The 16291-nt window shown below is 42.6% G+C and overlaps 1 protein-coding gene across 2 annotated transcripts in view; it reads left to right on the forward strand.

Annotated features, from left to right (window-relative positions):
• The window catches only part of capn15 (calpain 15), a 251189-nt gene that overhangs the window by 16218 nt on the left and 218680 nt on the right, over window positions 1-16291 (forward strand). The window contains exon 1 of one of the 2 annotated variants that reach the window (XM_068003576.1): window positions 8-53. The exons of the other annotated variant lie outside the window; for it this stretch is intronic. The gene's annotated coding sequence lies outside the window, so the exon portion shown is untranslated. Of the gene's footprint in view, window positions 1-7; window positions 54-16291 lie in introns of those variants that run through there. 2 annotated transcript variants of the gene reach the window in all.

The following is a 16291-nucleotide window of genomic DNA, read 5'->3' on the forward strand; positions in this document are numbered from 1 at the left end:
TAGGGGGAGAGCGCCCGGAGTCGCCAGCAGCTGCTCTCGAGGAGCCGCATCAGGTAACAGGGTGAACCACGGTACAAACAAGGGATAAAGTAACTAAAACCGAATTAAAAAGCAAAACATATTACCCAAATACTGTGCTTAAAATGGAATAAGTGTTGGGGGAAAAAACAGAAGGTCTGAGTTTGAATTGGAAACCAACAGTCAATGAAATACTGAGAAATAGTGTTAGATAAAGTAAACTAGATAGAAATGAGCCATCAGTAGCAGAGATAAAGCATCCAGATTCAGACCGTTCTTTTCAAAGTCACTTAGAGGGAGCGATGGAAAAAAATGTGGTTGATTGAAAAGGTGGAATGGGAAGTAAAGGAAAAATTCTTATTTAACAATACAGAGGGAGAATCACCAACAGTACAGTAAGATTCAATAAAATAAAGATTGGCAACCAGGAAGGTAAACTCTGATAAGGAATGATTGCGAAACGGATGATTTAAAATCACAAAGCAGCAATGAGAAGCCTGAAAGAGTTGTAAGGATGGGAAACTCGGTGAACAGAACAATGTAATCGAAAAGAGAGTACCAATAATAGTTTAAAAACGGGGAAGGAATATGGTTAGTGAAATGGAGAGGAAAAGCTGTGTAGGTTTGAGTGAGAGGAGCAGCAACAGATTGAATTACTGCTTTAAACTTCCCTGTCAAACGTTTGTTGTTTACATCATGGCCTATGTTAAAATCATCTAGCTTTTATTTTGCTGTTATCTGGGTGGGTGCTCAATGTGGATGAGGGGATAACTCAGATAAAAGTGTAGTGGAATCTACAGGTATGTGATGAGGCTGGTACAATAGTGATAGGAGTTTTTCTTGGATGGAATATGAAGTGATCTTATCCAATTTGCAGCCTGCATTGAATTTTAAGTCGTCAGTGCACTAGAATCATAGAATTATAGAATGGATACAGCACAGAAGGAGGCCATTCAGCCCACTAGTTCCCATTTGCTAGCTAAAAACTTTTTTTCCCAACATTACTGTACTTCCCCCCCCCCCCCCCTTATGTAAACAAGGAGCCCTGAATTGGAGAGTTATTTTTACATTGCACTGTTTGTGACCTCCTGTGTCTCCTGAGTTTTGTCATCCAAGTTGTGTAATCTAAATCAGATCTGACCTGGAGTCGTGTGGTATCCTCCATAAAGGAGGGGAAAAGTTCAGAAGATTCAAGAGGTTGAAATCATAGACAACTTTTATTACATTGTATCGTATTAGCTTGCAGATTTTTATATAGGATTACATGTGTGTTTACTATGGTACAAATATACAGTAGTCCATTTCACCAAGTGAACGGAAAGTGAAACTCCCAGTAGTTTTCTGCCAATTACCGTTGGATTGGTTCTGGTCCAGAAAGGAGTTGAGTTTTTGTTCTAAGGGAAAATGTTTCCTGAAGTTTGTTTTACCCTGTTTCCATGCTCACCGCCCTGGGTTTTTCCTGTAGACACTTTCTGTGCCATGTTGCGTGACATTGGTTTTTGCTGTATCAAATCACAGGCAGTTAAATGTAATATTGTCTGAAACTGTTGGCATTTTAAAAAATGATTTATGGCTTAAAAAAAACAAGAAATTGCGCAACAGAAAATTCGTACTTGTGTTTTTCTGTGAATTGCTGACATTGTAATTTTGTTAAAAACAGTCCATTCGATAAACAGAAACTGACTGTTTTGTCATGATGAGCTTCTTACCTATTTGTGTGGCTGACTGAGCTAACAGCATTGAGTGGTGTTCTGTGGATAAATGGATCTGCACAATCATCGCTTTCTGTTTCTCCCACTAAAAAACACTCACGTGGTTCCGAAGGCTTGTGAATAAACCTGTCATCTAATGGTCAGGTGAGGTAGAAAATGTAGCACTGGTATTGTTTAAAAGGCTGCAGAAAGTGAGAACTCGTCACTGCGCATTAGAAGAAAGCTGTTGTAAATTGGAAGGTTAATTAAAATGCATACAAGGGAAAAATATTGTCGTAGGTGTTTATACGAGAGCTTTGGAAAACAGGAGGAATAAGAGTGAATCTTAGAAAATAAAGAAACCAGAAAGATGGTCACCTGAAAGAAAGGGACAACTAAAATGAATGTGTAATACCCAGATACATTGGTGCTAAAAACTCATTGTGGTTCTAGGTCTTCAGTCGTTGAAAGTTAAAGTGGTGTTGGTAAATGCATCCTCTGGTATGACCCTGAGCCAAACAGACCAGGTTTGAGTCCTGGCCTGTGCAGAGTTTGAATTGAGTTGGGGTGGCAGTAGTTGGAGATGTATTTGGTCTCTTTCTCTGACCTAGGGGAAGGGGAAGGTGAAGATTAGTCAGATTTCTCGCTCCTGATCATTGCAACCCCTGCTGGAAGTGTGCACGTGCAGATAGGTGTCCATCGAGGAGAGGATTGGACTCTGCTGTGATATGTTCCACAGTTGACTAGATTGGTAACTCTCTCTGTTCTTGCACATGAACAGTGACCCCTTGGAAGGGATACTAGTAATTGGTGCCAGTGACACACTACCCTGTTATGAGTCTGTGTCTTCAGGAGAGGAGAATAAGAACGGACAGTCCAAAGGAAAATTGGAAGAAAGCTGTGGCAGATAGCAATTCTTTAATCCCCAATCTAGCAGGAATCAGAAGCAGTTTGTGGTAGCATAACCAATACTTTTCTGAGAATTAACGGTGCATTATATCATGAAACCACAATTGCCGTAACATTGGTGGGGTCAGTGACTGTGCTGATCACTACATAACCTGCATTTCCGTAACCAGTGATGTATATAATGGCTGTAACAATTTGCTAAACAAGTGTTATGTAAGTACTTGTTTGGTATAACCTACCAAGGGTTGTTAATCCTTCTTAATAATAACTACGAGCCTGGTGCTGAGCACTGCCACTGATAACTAATCTATGCAAACAAACCAGTTATTCAGTTCTAAATATACAATTTTAAATATACTCTCTAATCAGCTGGTAACTGTAGATATTCTTAGAGCACATTTCAAAAAATGTGCAGAAAGTGTTGAGCGAGAAACCTAAGCATAATTACCTCTACTATTGTATGCATAAGGCTTTGAGACTAATTGTTTGGGAGAAGACACGTGATCAGTAGAATTTGACACACTCCTGTGCCTCCTGGAAGTGGCTGTTACTGAGATTGAGGATTCCCTACATGAGGAATTCAGGGCACAGGCTGAGGTTTTGTGCTCCACAGTGCATTTTGTGTGTGCTTCCTGCACTGTGCTGCTCTTGTATAAAGAATAATAAACCTAATCACCTTCCCAGAATGATATGGTTGGGATACATGGGTATGTTGTGTGGAGCTGGTAAAGCCCATTGTGTGGCATGTTGCAGGTTGGTCTCTTTGTTAACAGCACAGTGGTGGAGAGGCCTGATGCTGAACTCCAAAGAGGGCGAGGAAATGGGCATCGTCGTGTCGTTGCTGGACTGATAATCCAGAGAACACAAGTTCAAATCTCACCATGGCAGTTTGAGAATTTGAATTCAGTTTTAAAATATCTGGAAATAAAAAGCTGGCTATCAGTAAAAGTGACCATGAAAGTTTGCGCCAGACAAGTGCCAGGCAATGACCATCTCCAACAAGAGAGAGTCCAACCACCTCCCCTTGACATTCAATGACATTACCATCGCCGAATCCCCCACCATCAATATCCTGGGGGTCACCATTGACCAGAAACTTAACTGGACCAGCCATATAAATACTGTGGCTACAAGAGCAGGTCAGAGGCTGGGTATTCTGCGGCGAGTGACTCACCTCTTGACTCCCCAAAGCCTTTCCACCATCTTCAAGGCACAAGTCAGGAATGTGATGGAATACTTTCCACTTGCCTGGATGAGTGCAGCTTCAACAACACTCAAGAAGCGCGACACCATCCAGGACAAAGCAGCCCGCTTGATTGGAACCCCATCCACCACCCTAAACATTCGCTCCCTTCACCACCGGCGCACCATGGCTGCAGTGTGTACCATCCACAGGATGCACTGCAGCAACTCGCCAAGGCTTCTTCGACAGCACCTCCCAAACCCGCGACTTCTACCACCTCGAAGGACAAGAGCAGCAGGCACATGGGAACAACACCACCTGCACGTTCCCCTCCAAGTCACACACCATCCCGACTTGGAAATATATCGCCGTTCCTTCATCGTCGCTGGATCAAAATCCTGGAACTCCCTTCCTAACAGCACTGTGGGAGAACCTTCACCACACGGACTTCAGCGGTTCAGGAAGGCGGCTCACCACCACCTTCTCGAGGGCAATTAGGGATAGGCAATAAATGCTGGCCTTGCCAGCGACGCCCACATCCCATGAACAAATTTTTTTTAAAAAAAGCTGTTGGATTGTCATAAAAACCCAACTGGTTCACTAATGTCCTTTAGCGAAGGAAACCTGCCGTCCTTACCAGGTCTGGGCCTATATGTGACTCCAGTCCAACACAACGGAGTTGATACTTAACTGCCCTCTGAAATGGTCTAGATAGTTACTCAGTTGTATCAAACTGCTACCAACGGTTAAAGGAGAAGGCCCACCACCACCTTCTCAGGGTGACTAGGGATGGGCAATAAATGCCAGCCTTGCCAGTGATGCCCACATCCTGAGAATGAATTAAAAAGGATTCCTTGGGGGGGGGGGGGGGGGAGGGGGAAATCAGCCTGGGCTTCTCTTCTTGTATCAGTTTGTTAGTGATGTTGCCTGTAGAGCCAGATAGTTGGCTATTATTTTGGGGAGGAGGCACATGGTGAGGCAACGAGAGCTGGAGAGAAATAAACAATCTGAAACTAGTTCAGGTGTAAAATTCTCTGAAAATAATTAGAAATTACTGGCATTGTTTGTAAATAACCAACAAACGCCTGCACTGTGGAATTAAATTCACCTGGAAGTAAGCCAATTGTAGCAGAGATCACGTTCATTGATTTATCACATACAGTCCAAGAGTGAGCGAGAGATACACTCCGAGTGGGCGGAGTAGGTAAGTGGAAGAATAATGAGAGTATGCTAGAAATCACAGCTTACATAATGAACAAAAAATGCAATGTTCTGTGCACTGTTAATAAAATGGTTTCAGTAAATTACAGTAAGAAAATGGCTGTGTGTCTTTATGTTCAATTAAAAGTGCAACAGAATGCATTATTTTGTCGCTTTTCTTTTTACCTTGAGTTCATAATTCTGGAATATCAAAACAAAAAAACCTTTTCTTTTCATTCCTATATAATTCATAGCTTCATGTCACAATTAAGCCAGTTCAATGTCATACTTTTTTCCTTTAGGGTACCCAAGCTAGTCACAACTGATCTGATTTTACTGTAGGAAGTGTAGCAGAATTTGCATCTTGCCAAAGTATAAATAATTCTGTTCCAAACACACAATACAGTATATTGCCCAGTGAATTAATTAACTTGAAAATACTATTATACTGACCTGTTTGAGTTGTGTCCAATTGTTCATTTTTTTTGAGAGGTTCTCATTTCCCTTTCCCCTCTGACAGTGAGTCAGCCTCGTTTTCTTTCTTTTGATTGTTTTTCTTTTTTGTCTTGCCTGACAGTACAGTCATTTGCAAGGTGAGTGACTGCTTTAGATATTACAACCACTAGTCCCTTTTGAAGGAAAAAACGTATGCTTTCACTGCAGGCATAAGCAAAGTGTTTGTTTGTTAAAGCCATTTTTGCAATTAGGTGAAACACTTGATACCATCTCCAATCCCAGATTTGTCTATTAGGTAGAGGCAAGTGAGTAGTAAATCTGCCAGGAGCTGCTTGGTACTTCAGTTCGAAACAAGTACTCCGCTAAAGTGTCTGAGTTCTGCCTTCATCTCAATTTCAAATATAAATGAGTACAGTTTATAGATAAGACATTAAATACTAACAAGTACAATACAGGACCACTTGGTACCAACTCGCTCCTGTTTGGACCATCTTGACGACATTGCTTTTTTTACTCTTGATGAACTTTTGGCTCATCGATGGAGAGTGGAATGCTTCCTCGTCAGCAATTTACACCTCCATTCTCGGTGTACAACAGTCAGACACAGACTAAAGCTCTCTATTTCTACCCCAATAGTGTGCCTTAACCCCCAACTTCCATTGTCCCCACACAGACGACTGTGTGCCAGTCTCTGAGTGCTGGAGTTATGATCCCACTTTGCAAGACACTGCAGCATCATGTTACGCATTTTATGTTTCTGTTTTCAATGCAAATTTCTTCCCACTTTGTTTTACATTTGCTACCCTTTGCATCATTCCCTGATTGGAGGGAAAAGACTGGGGACTTAATTTTGAGATCCAGACCAGTGCTGCTGTACAGCAGAGGCACTGAGAAGTGCATGACGACGTGCCAGGTGTATATTGCTTGCCTGTTTTTCCCTCTGGTATGTTGGAGTGCTGCATTGTAGCATTGCTTGTCTTTTGTAGATTCTAATGGGAATTTAGCTGGTAGCAGGGGGAATGTTCTAACTGGAGCAAGGCACAGATTAACACAGCTTGACCTATTGCTGCCGTCCAGTGACATTTGTCACCTGCTGGTCTTGCTGTCGAGTGGCACCAGACTGTCATATATTCACAGCAGGAAGAGTGTCTCTTCCCCATACAGTTCAGAGTCTCTTTCCTGACAATTGAGGGGAGAGAAGAAAAGCTGTGACTAAATTCAAGTTCCTATTGGACGTCTGCTTCCTGCCCTCTGTACAAACTAAAGCTGATCAGTCTATTTCATTTTCCTAGCTCTCGCTATTTCCGATACTTTGTGCATTAGTCTTCCCGACTGTTCTATATCAAAAATTTGTCTGCTGCTCTTAAAATTCGCCCTGAAAAAAAAGAAAGCTTTCTTCCTGTTAATTCAGTCACTTTACCTTTGTAAGTGTGGCCCCAGGCAATGGGAGAGAGATTCCTGTTCCTACCCTGGAGTGATGCGCTTTTGCTGTTACCAGTGTATGTTGTATCATTTAATGTACTTGTGCAGTCATTTGCCTGAAGTTTATGGCTAATCACAAACGTTGTGACTGTTCTCTCCAGCGCTTCCCAATTCCCCTGTCCCTCATGGCAAGGCCTTCAGTTCACAAATGCGACACTCCTCCGTGCCTGGTGCTATTTAGCATTTGACTATGTTGTGAGCGATCAGTTTGGAGAAACTATTGGTGGCCAGCTGATTTACAGTGACCGAGGAAAGCTGCTTTTATGTTCTTAGTGCCGTGCTAGCTGTCAGCCTTGGCTCAATGGTAGCACTCTTGCCTCTTAAGTCGGCAGGTTGTGGGTTCAAGCACATTCCAGAGACTTGACACTTCAGTGCTGTACTCTGGGAGTGCTGTATTGTCAGATGATGTTAAACCTGTCTACCCCCTCAGGTGGACGTATTTGAAGAAGAGTAGGGCTTTCTGCCGGTGTCCAGGCCAATATTTATCCCTCAATCAACCTCACCAAAATTCTGCTGTGCACAAATTGGCTGCCTAAATAGCAACAGGGACTGCACTTTAAAAGTAATCGATTGTCTGTGAAGCTTTTTGGGACGTCCCGAGGACATGAAAGGCACTGTATATCACATTGGTAGCTAATGGTGCTAAAGAAAGAAAGGAACTGCTTTTCCCACCCATTAGCCTTAGCGAATCTGGCAAATTTACCTTGTGTTGCTGCCAGTTGCATGAGACTGTAGTCCAAAACCAATTAAAAATACAGCTTTTTAGTCCAGTTCTAATTCCATCGGATTCTGAAAATTTTCCGTGTTTTAGGGATCATATTCCGCAATTATGTCCATTCCAATGGCCTTGCCTGCAATGTAAAAGTTCTGCTTTTGTTATTAGGGCCCCTGAGTAAGTCAAACCCCTTGCATAGGATGCTGGGATTTTTACCATTTTGGAGATAGCTTGCTTTCGTTCAGTCAGTTCTATGTCAGTACTTTTGGTCTAGTGGATCAGTGTTTAGTTTGAGCTCTGCGGAGGTCTTATTGCAAGAGCTATTTGTAACAAGATCAGATTTTAATCTTTCATAAATCAAGATAGGTGCATAATCTACCATAAAAAGACTGGCACCTCCATGCGCTGCTAATGTCCTTTAGGATGCATTCAGACAGCTGCTGTAATTCATGTTTCAGGCAGGCAGTACTCCGGTTACACTGCCTTGTTCAATGTTCAATTGTGCTACCCAGCAGTGAGTTCTGTGCTTGGGTGTTGACAGCAGTTACAATGGACAGTGCGTGCAGCTATCTATCTGCACTGTCCAAATATTTAAATTAATCAGCAATACGCTTAAAAAGTGTCCAGAAGTTATAGCTTGTTCTTAGCAACTTTTTAAAATTAATATCTGGTTTGACACTGTATTGAACTTGCACTCCATGTGGTGTCAAACTGAAGTAATGCAAGACTACCTCCTAGCGAGCCTTGGAACTCTTCTGTCTGGAGTTTGGAGTTTGGTCGAGTCCTCACTCGGGATTTACAGTACAACTTAGCTTTGGTATGAAGTGGCAAACACTTTACATAGGTGTTAAAATTGCATTAGATATACGCTCTCAGGTTCCTCTTGGGTTTCTTAGACAGTGGGTGTGTCAGTTTTGCAACCAGTGTTGTGTACCAGTGCCATTGAATTTTGTAACCATTGTCAGTTCCAGGAAAGGCCCAGAGGTAGCTGGGAAGCGCTAAACCCTGCTGTGTTTAGGTGGGTTGATCCATCCTAGACCCTGCTGTGTTTAGGTGGGTTGGTCCATCCTAGACCCTGCTGTGTTTAGGTGGGTTGGTCCATCCTAGACCCTGCTGTGTTTAGGTGGGTTGGTCCATCCTAGACCCTGCTGTGTTTAGGTGGGTTGGTCCATCCTAGACCCTGCTGTGTTTAGGTGGGTTGGTCCATCCTAGACCCTGCTGTGTTTAGTAGGGTTCATTCGAGAATTCAAAGTGATTTTCAGACCTCATGAAACTATTAATTAAACAAGGGAAAGTTGAGCTGTTTATTTGAATGCCTGGTCTGACCGATCTGTCTTATCTCTCAGCAGTTGATTTTTAATAGTTGCATTAAGTTGTTAAAGTTACTAAGATTGAGACCATCTGTTCAGCTGCCTCTGCCGCTTCCCACCCTAGTCCACCAAGCCAAACATCCCCTATGGTTTCCCCCCTGACTTAGCCCTGAACTTGCATCTTTCTCGAGTTTCTCTCCTATCTCCCCATATGCCCTCTCTGAGCTCATCTTGACCGTGAGACCCACCTCCAGCTCCCTTGACCCTATTCCTAACAAACTGCTGACCACCCAACTTCCGTTTCTGTCCCCCATGTTAGCTGATCTTGTTAATCGTTCCCTCTCCTCAGGTACTGTCCCCCCCCTCCTCAAAAAAAAACACTCTTGATCCCTCTGTCCTTGCAAACTACCGCCCCATCTCCAACCTTCCTTTCCTCTTAAGTCCTTGAACATGTTGCCTCCTAAATCCATGCCCATCTTTCCTGCAACTCCATGTTTGAATCCCTCTAATCAAGTTTCCACCCCTGCCACAGTACTGAAACTGTCCTTATCAAAGTCACAAATGATATCCTATGTGACTGTGACCTTGGTAAACTCTCCCTCCTCATTCTTCCTTCTCGATCTGTCTGCAGCCTTTGACATGGTTGACCATGTCTATCTCCTCCAATGCCTCTCCTCTGACGTCCTGCCTGGTTCCATTCTTATCTATCCAGTCGTAGCCAGAGAATCTCCTGCAATGGCTTCTCTTCTCACTCCCGCACCTTTACCTCTGGAGTTCCCCAAGGATTTATCCTTAGCCCTCCTAATTCTCATCTACATGCTGCCCCTTGACGACATCATCCGAAAACACGATGTCAGATTCCACGGTACGCTGACGACACCCAGCTCTACCTCACCACCACCACCTCCCTTGACCCCTCCACTGTCTCAGATTTGTCACACTGCTTGTCTGACATCCATGAGCAAAAATTCCCTCCATCTAAATATTGGGAAGACTGAAGCCATTGTCTTCGGTCCCCGCCACAAACTTCATGGATGGATTAGAATCAAATCCTGAAGTTAAATCTTCAAGAGGACGCACAATTGTATTTTAATTCCTAGCTGTATTAGCAATAGCATTTCAAACATGTTAAACCTTTTAATCTAAGTCTTGTAAGGAGGAAATTAATCCTAAAACCATGAAGTGACTTTCTTTGACTATTGCCTTTTCTAAACTTATTTTTTCCCTCCTTTAATAATTTTTCCTCCATATTATTTTTTCTCCCTCCAATGGTGTTGCTCATAGCTAAGCATTTGGCTGGACTGGACTGGGGCTGGAGATTCCCCTTCAGATATTGTCATTGTTGCTTTATGGTCAGTGAGAAGATGGACTGTTCAAGTAAATTTCAATTCTTTTGACCACCCCTAGGAACGGCTCCCTTGCTCCCAAACAGCTGACCAGTAGGCTGCCTGAAGCTGAACCAAACTTGGCCATCCTAAGGCAAGTCTACTTGAAGTGATATGTGCCTCTGTGGTCAGAGATTGGTCCCAGCAGATTAGGAGTTGAGTGCTCACCTGCTGTAGTCCCATTCTGATGGTTGAGAGGGCATCACTAGCAAGTTAAGGTGTCCCTTGATTTCTACAGGAGCACTTGTGAATTCCTGATTTATTAATGGTCATCATAGTTTTGTGCTACCTTAACTTTCATTGTACTGTGCCTCAGTCATACCACTGACATCCCAGGGTGTATAGGAGAGGGAGAGATTGCCTTCACGTTGAAGTGTTTCCTCCCTGCCATGTACTCAGCTTCACAAGTATAGAACTCCAGCATAGCACCCAGATGATGAGCATGTGAATGTTTCTATGCTCTGCAAATGCTCCACTAGGAGCCATTGAGGTCTGTATACAGATACAGATCAATTAGCAACTTTTACATTTTAGAATAAAATTCTTCCTCATTCCTCCTCTTTCTCTCCTCACTCCAATTTTCTCCCATCCCCTCCTGTATAGAAGGCACTGACTTGTGCTCCAGTGCAGCATCTCAGACATCACACCCCTTCGGTACCATGCTGAAGCTGGTCTTGTTCTCACCTAACCTCCACACTTTGCAGCAGACATCAGTGGATGGCAATCAAGAGCAGGAACCCTGGTTGGTCTTTTTCTTTCCTCCGAGCCCAGGAGATGCTAAGGCGAATTGTAGCACCCACCTGGTCCCCTGGTTGAGATCAGCTAATGTTGTAGACTGGGTTTTCTGGTCTGCAACTTGCATTTTTAAAGCAGTTGCTTTCACCCACTAGGCCATTGGGGAAGCTTGCTTTTACTTAGGAAGGATTTTCTACACTGAGTTTGTGTTTAAATGATTTATTTGAAGTGGGTACAGTAGTGTAGTGGTTATGTTACTGGACGAGTAATCTAGAGGCCTGGACTAATAACCTAGAGAATGTCAGTTTAAATCCGACTGTAACAGTTTGAGACTTCGAATTCAGTTTAAGACAAAAATCTGGATATTTTAAAAAAAAGCTGGTACCAGTAAAAGTGACCATGAAGTTGTCTGAAACCCCCAACTGGTTCACTGGGGAAGGAAACCTGCCATCTTACCCAGTCTGGCCTATATGTGACTCCAGTGGCTGACAGTTAACTGCCCTCTGTAGTGGCCTAGCAAGCCAGTCAGTTGTAGGGAGGGGCAATAAATGCCAGTCTTGCCAGTGGTACCGACATCCTGAGAATGAACTTAAAAAAAGCTGGATTGAAAATGGAGACTGGGATGTTGCAGCAGAGTGGGAGTGTGATTGGGGGGATTAGTGAATGCATCCCAACAATCAAATGCTCACGACACTGTTCCCACAGGCACAAAGCTTCTTATGGAGGCTATTTGTACCTCACTCCTGGTAACTGTATGTGCATGGGTTACTGTTGCAGTTCAATTATCTTGGTATGGAGCAGTTTTTGATTCTGGTGTGGGCTTCTTTGTTACTGCAGACAGATGCTAATTGAAAATCTTGTCCACCTACCTCAAACAGTGGGATTGCTGCTAAAAAGCCTGATGCCGCTTGATATTTACATGCTCAGATATTAGTTTTGAAGCAACAATAGAGTTTGAATAAACATTAATTGTTCGAATGTGATGGCACTAGGATTTGAGAGAAGCAGAATGGTGGGGAGACAGCACCATGAAATTTCTCAGTTTCTTTTAACCAGGATTTCAGTTCATGTAATGGTGGACCTGTGAACGTAGTGTTCATAAGCTATGGGGAAAGCACAGCAGTACAGTTAAGAACATAAGAAATGAGAGCAGGAGTAGGCCATACGGCCACTCGAACCTGCTCCGCCATTCAATCAGATCATGGCTGATCTTCATCCTCAACTCCACTTTCCTACTCTATCTCTGTATTCCTTGATTCCCCTAGAGGTCAAAAATCTTATCTATTTCAGCCTTGACTATACTCAACGACTCAGCATCCACAGCCCTCTGGGGTAGAGAATTCCAAAGATTCACAACCCTCTGAGTGAAGAAATTCCTCCTCATCTCAGTTTTAAATGGCTGACCCCTTATCCTGCGACTATGCCCCCTAGTTCCAGACTCTCCAGCCAGGGGAAACAACCTCTCAACATCTACCCTGTCAAGCCCCCTCAGAACCTTGTATGTTTCAATGAGATCACCTCTCATTCTTCTAAACTCCAGAGAGTATCGGCCCATTCTACTCGACCTCCTCATAGGACAACCTTAACATCCCAGGAATTAATCTAGTGAACCTCCGTTGCACCACCTCTAAGGCAAGTATATCCTTCCTTTAGATAAGGAGACCAAATCTGTATGTAGTACTCCAGGTGAGGCCTCACCAAAGGCCCTGTACAATTGTAGTAAGACTTCCTTTCTCTTGTACTCCAACCCTCTTGCAATAAAGGCCAACATGCCATTTGCTTTCCTAATTGCCTGCTAACTTTTTGTGTTTCTTGTACCAGGACACCCTAGTCTCTCTGGACACCAACATTTAATAGTTTCTCACCATTTAAAAAATATTCTGTATTTCTATTCTTCCTACCAAAGTGAACATTTCCCCACATTATACTCCATCTGCCATCTTCTTGCCCACTCACTTAACCTGTCTATATCCCTTTGTAGACTCTTTGTGTCCACCTCACTGCTTACTTTCTAGCTTTGCATCATCAGCAAACTTGGATACATTACACTTGGTCCCTTCATCCAAGTCATCAATATAGATTGTAAATAGCTGAGGCCCAAGCTACGACCCTTGTGGTATCCCACTAGTTACAGCCTGCCAACCTGAAAATGACCTGTTTATCCCTACTCTGTGCTTTCTGTCCGTTAATCAATCCTCTATCCATGCTAATATATTACCCCCAACCCTGTGAGCCCTTATCTTGTGTAACAACCTTTCATGTGGCACCTTATCAAATGCCTTTTGAAAATCCAAATATGCTACATCCACTGGTTCCCCTTTATCCACCCTGCTAGTTACATCCTCACAAAACTCTAATAAATTTGTCAAACATGCTTTCCCTTTCATAAAACCATGTTGACTCTGCCTAATCATATTATGATGTTCTAAGTGCCCTGTTACCACTCCCTTAATAACGGATTCCAGCATTTTCCCGACGACTGATGTCAGGCTAACTGGCCTGTAGTTCCCTGTTTTCTCCCTCCCTCCTTGAATAGCAGGGTTACTTTTGCTTCGTTCCAATCTGCTGGGACCGTTCTAGAATCTAGGGAATTTTGGAAGATCATAACCAATGCATCCATTAACTCTGCAGCCACCTTTTAGAACCCCCGGATGTAGGCCATCAGGTCCAGGGGAATTATCGGCTTTTAGTCCTGTTAGTTTCTCAAGTACTTTTTCTCTACTGATAATTACTTTAAGTTCCTCACTCTCATTTACCCCTTGGTTCCCCACTATTTCTGGTATGTTTTTTGTGACTTCTACTGTGAAGACGGATATAAAATATTTGTTTAACGCATCTGCCATTTCCTGATTTCCCCATCATAATTTCTCTTGTCTCAGTCTCTAGGGGACCAACATTTGCTTTTGCTACTCCGCTATCTCATCGAAACATATAAAATTCTAACAGAACTAGACAGACTAGTTGCAAGGAGGATAATCCCGATGGCTGGGGAGTCCAGAACCAGGGGTCACAGTCTCAGGATACGGGGTATGCCATTTAGAACCGAGATGAGGAGACATTTCTTCACTCAGAGGGTGGTGAACCTGTGGCATCCTCTACCACAGAAGGCAGTGGAGGCCAAGTCATTAGATGTATTCAAGAAGGAGATAGATATATTTCTTAATGCTAAAGGGATCAAGGGATATGGGGAAAAAGCGGGAACAGGGTACTGTGTTAGACGATCAGCCATGATCGTTTTGAATGGTGGAGCAGGCCCGAAGGGCCGAATGGCCTACTCTTGCTCCTATTTTCTATGTTTACTCTCTTTTTACTTGTAGAAGCTCTTACAATCCGTTTTTATATTTTTTGCTAGTTTACTTTCATATTCTATTTTCTCCCTTATTATCAATTTTTTGGTCATCCTTTGCTGGTTTCTAAAACTCTCCCAATCCTCAGGCCTACTATTCTTGGCAGCATGTTAGGCCTCTTCTTTTAATCTAATACTATCCTTAACTTCTTTAGTTGGCCATGGGTGGATCACTTTTCCGGTGGAGTTTTTATTTCTCAATGGAATGTATATTTGTTGAGAACATTGAAATATTTCTTTAAATGTTTGCCATTGCTTTTCAACCCTCATACCCTTGAATTTAATTTCCCAATCTACCGTAGCCAACTCGCCCCTCGTACCTATGTAATTGGCTTTATTTAAGTTTAGAACTCTAGTTTCGGACTTAAGTACGTCACTCTCAAACTCAATGTGAAATTCTATCATATTATGATCACTCTTCTCCAGAGGATCCTTTACTGTGAGGTTACTAATTAACTCTGTCTCATTACACAATAAAAGGTCTAAAATAGCCTGTTCCCTGGTTGGTTCCATGACACATTGCTCTAGGAAACCATCCTCCAAGCTACCTTTGCCAGTTTGATTTGCCCAATCTATATGAAGGTTAAAGTTCCCCCATGATTACTGCATTACCTTTGTAACGAGCTCTTATTATTTCATGATTAATATTCTGTCCAACAGTTTAGCTACTATTAGGGGGCCTTTAAACCACTTCCACCAGTGTTTTCTGCCCCATGTTATTTCTTATTTCCACCCATACTGATTCTACTTCCTGATCTTCCGAGCCGCGATCCTTTCTCCCCACTGTCCTTATGTCATCCTTTATTATTAGAGTTACACCCCCATCCTTTTCCATTCTGCCTGTCTTTTCTAAACGTCATGTACCCTGGAATATTTAGTTCCCAAACTTGGTCACTTTGCAGCCATGTCTCTGTAATGGCTTTTAGATCAAACCCATTAATCTGTATTTGTGCAACTAATTCATCTATCTTGTTACGAATGCTCTGTGTATTCAAATAAAGAGCCTTTAATTTTGACTTTTCATACCATTTTTTCCTGCTTTGATCTTACTTGTTGATGCTCGATTATTGGTAAACTCTCTGTCCTTTCATGCCACACTCTGCTTATCTTTACCCAAATCACCACACTGCTCTGTTGCCTTGACTTTTCTCATTAGATTTCTAAATTTCCCTAACCCTAACCCTAACCCTAATGCAGCGTTAGTTTAAAGCCCAATCTACCCTTTAGTTATAGCTTCTCAATTCAATGTGTGTAAACTGAGTATTTTGAAAATAGGATAAATCTAACCCGGCCGATTACTGCTGGCTTCTGTAAATTCATCGGAACAGGAGTTGATGCCAGCCAGTGACACTAACACCCCCCCAAATCCTCTGTAAAAGCAGCTTTGGGGATAAGTATCGCAAAAGAGAGTGGTTACCCCCCTCCCCCAATGTGAATTGACACTATCATGTTTAAAAGCCTAATCTTTCCCCCTGTCCCCCTGTCCCCCTCCCCCACACACCAGCATGACAGCCTGTTTGAGTACGGTACCCTAGTTGGATGGATTGGGGACACTCGCTAATTTTATAATGCTCTTGAAGTACACTTGACAGTGTTAGGAACTCCATTCAGCACATAATTGTGTGCACTTTAAAATTATTGTACGTATTGGATAGGACCAGTCATCACTGGTGTACTTGCAGACTCCCAGTTTAAAACTTTCTATTGAAATATGGTAAAATCTTGCTCTAATATCTGGTGTAAATGGCCATCTGTTCAAAAAGAAATATCACTGGACAAAGAATTACCCTGTCTTAGAATGATTTTTAAAATTTATATATGGAATAGGAATACATTGTTGGCTTTAAAAAATTCACCTCCT

Source organism: Heptranchias perlo, chromosome 22 (assembly GCF_035084215.1).
Source record: "Heptranchias perlo isolate sHepPer1 chromosome 22, sHepPer1.hap1, whole genome shotgun sequence".
In the NCBI taxonomy this organism is placed as follows: Eukaryota; Metazoa; Chordata; class Chondrichthyes; order Hexanchiformes; family Hexanchidae; genus Heptranchias; species Heptranchias perlo.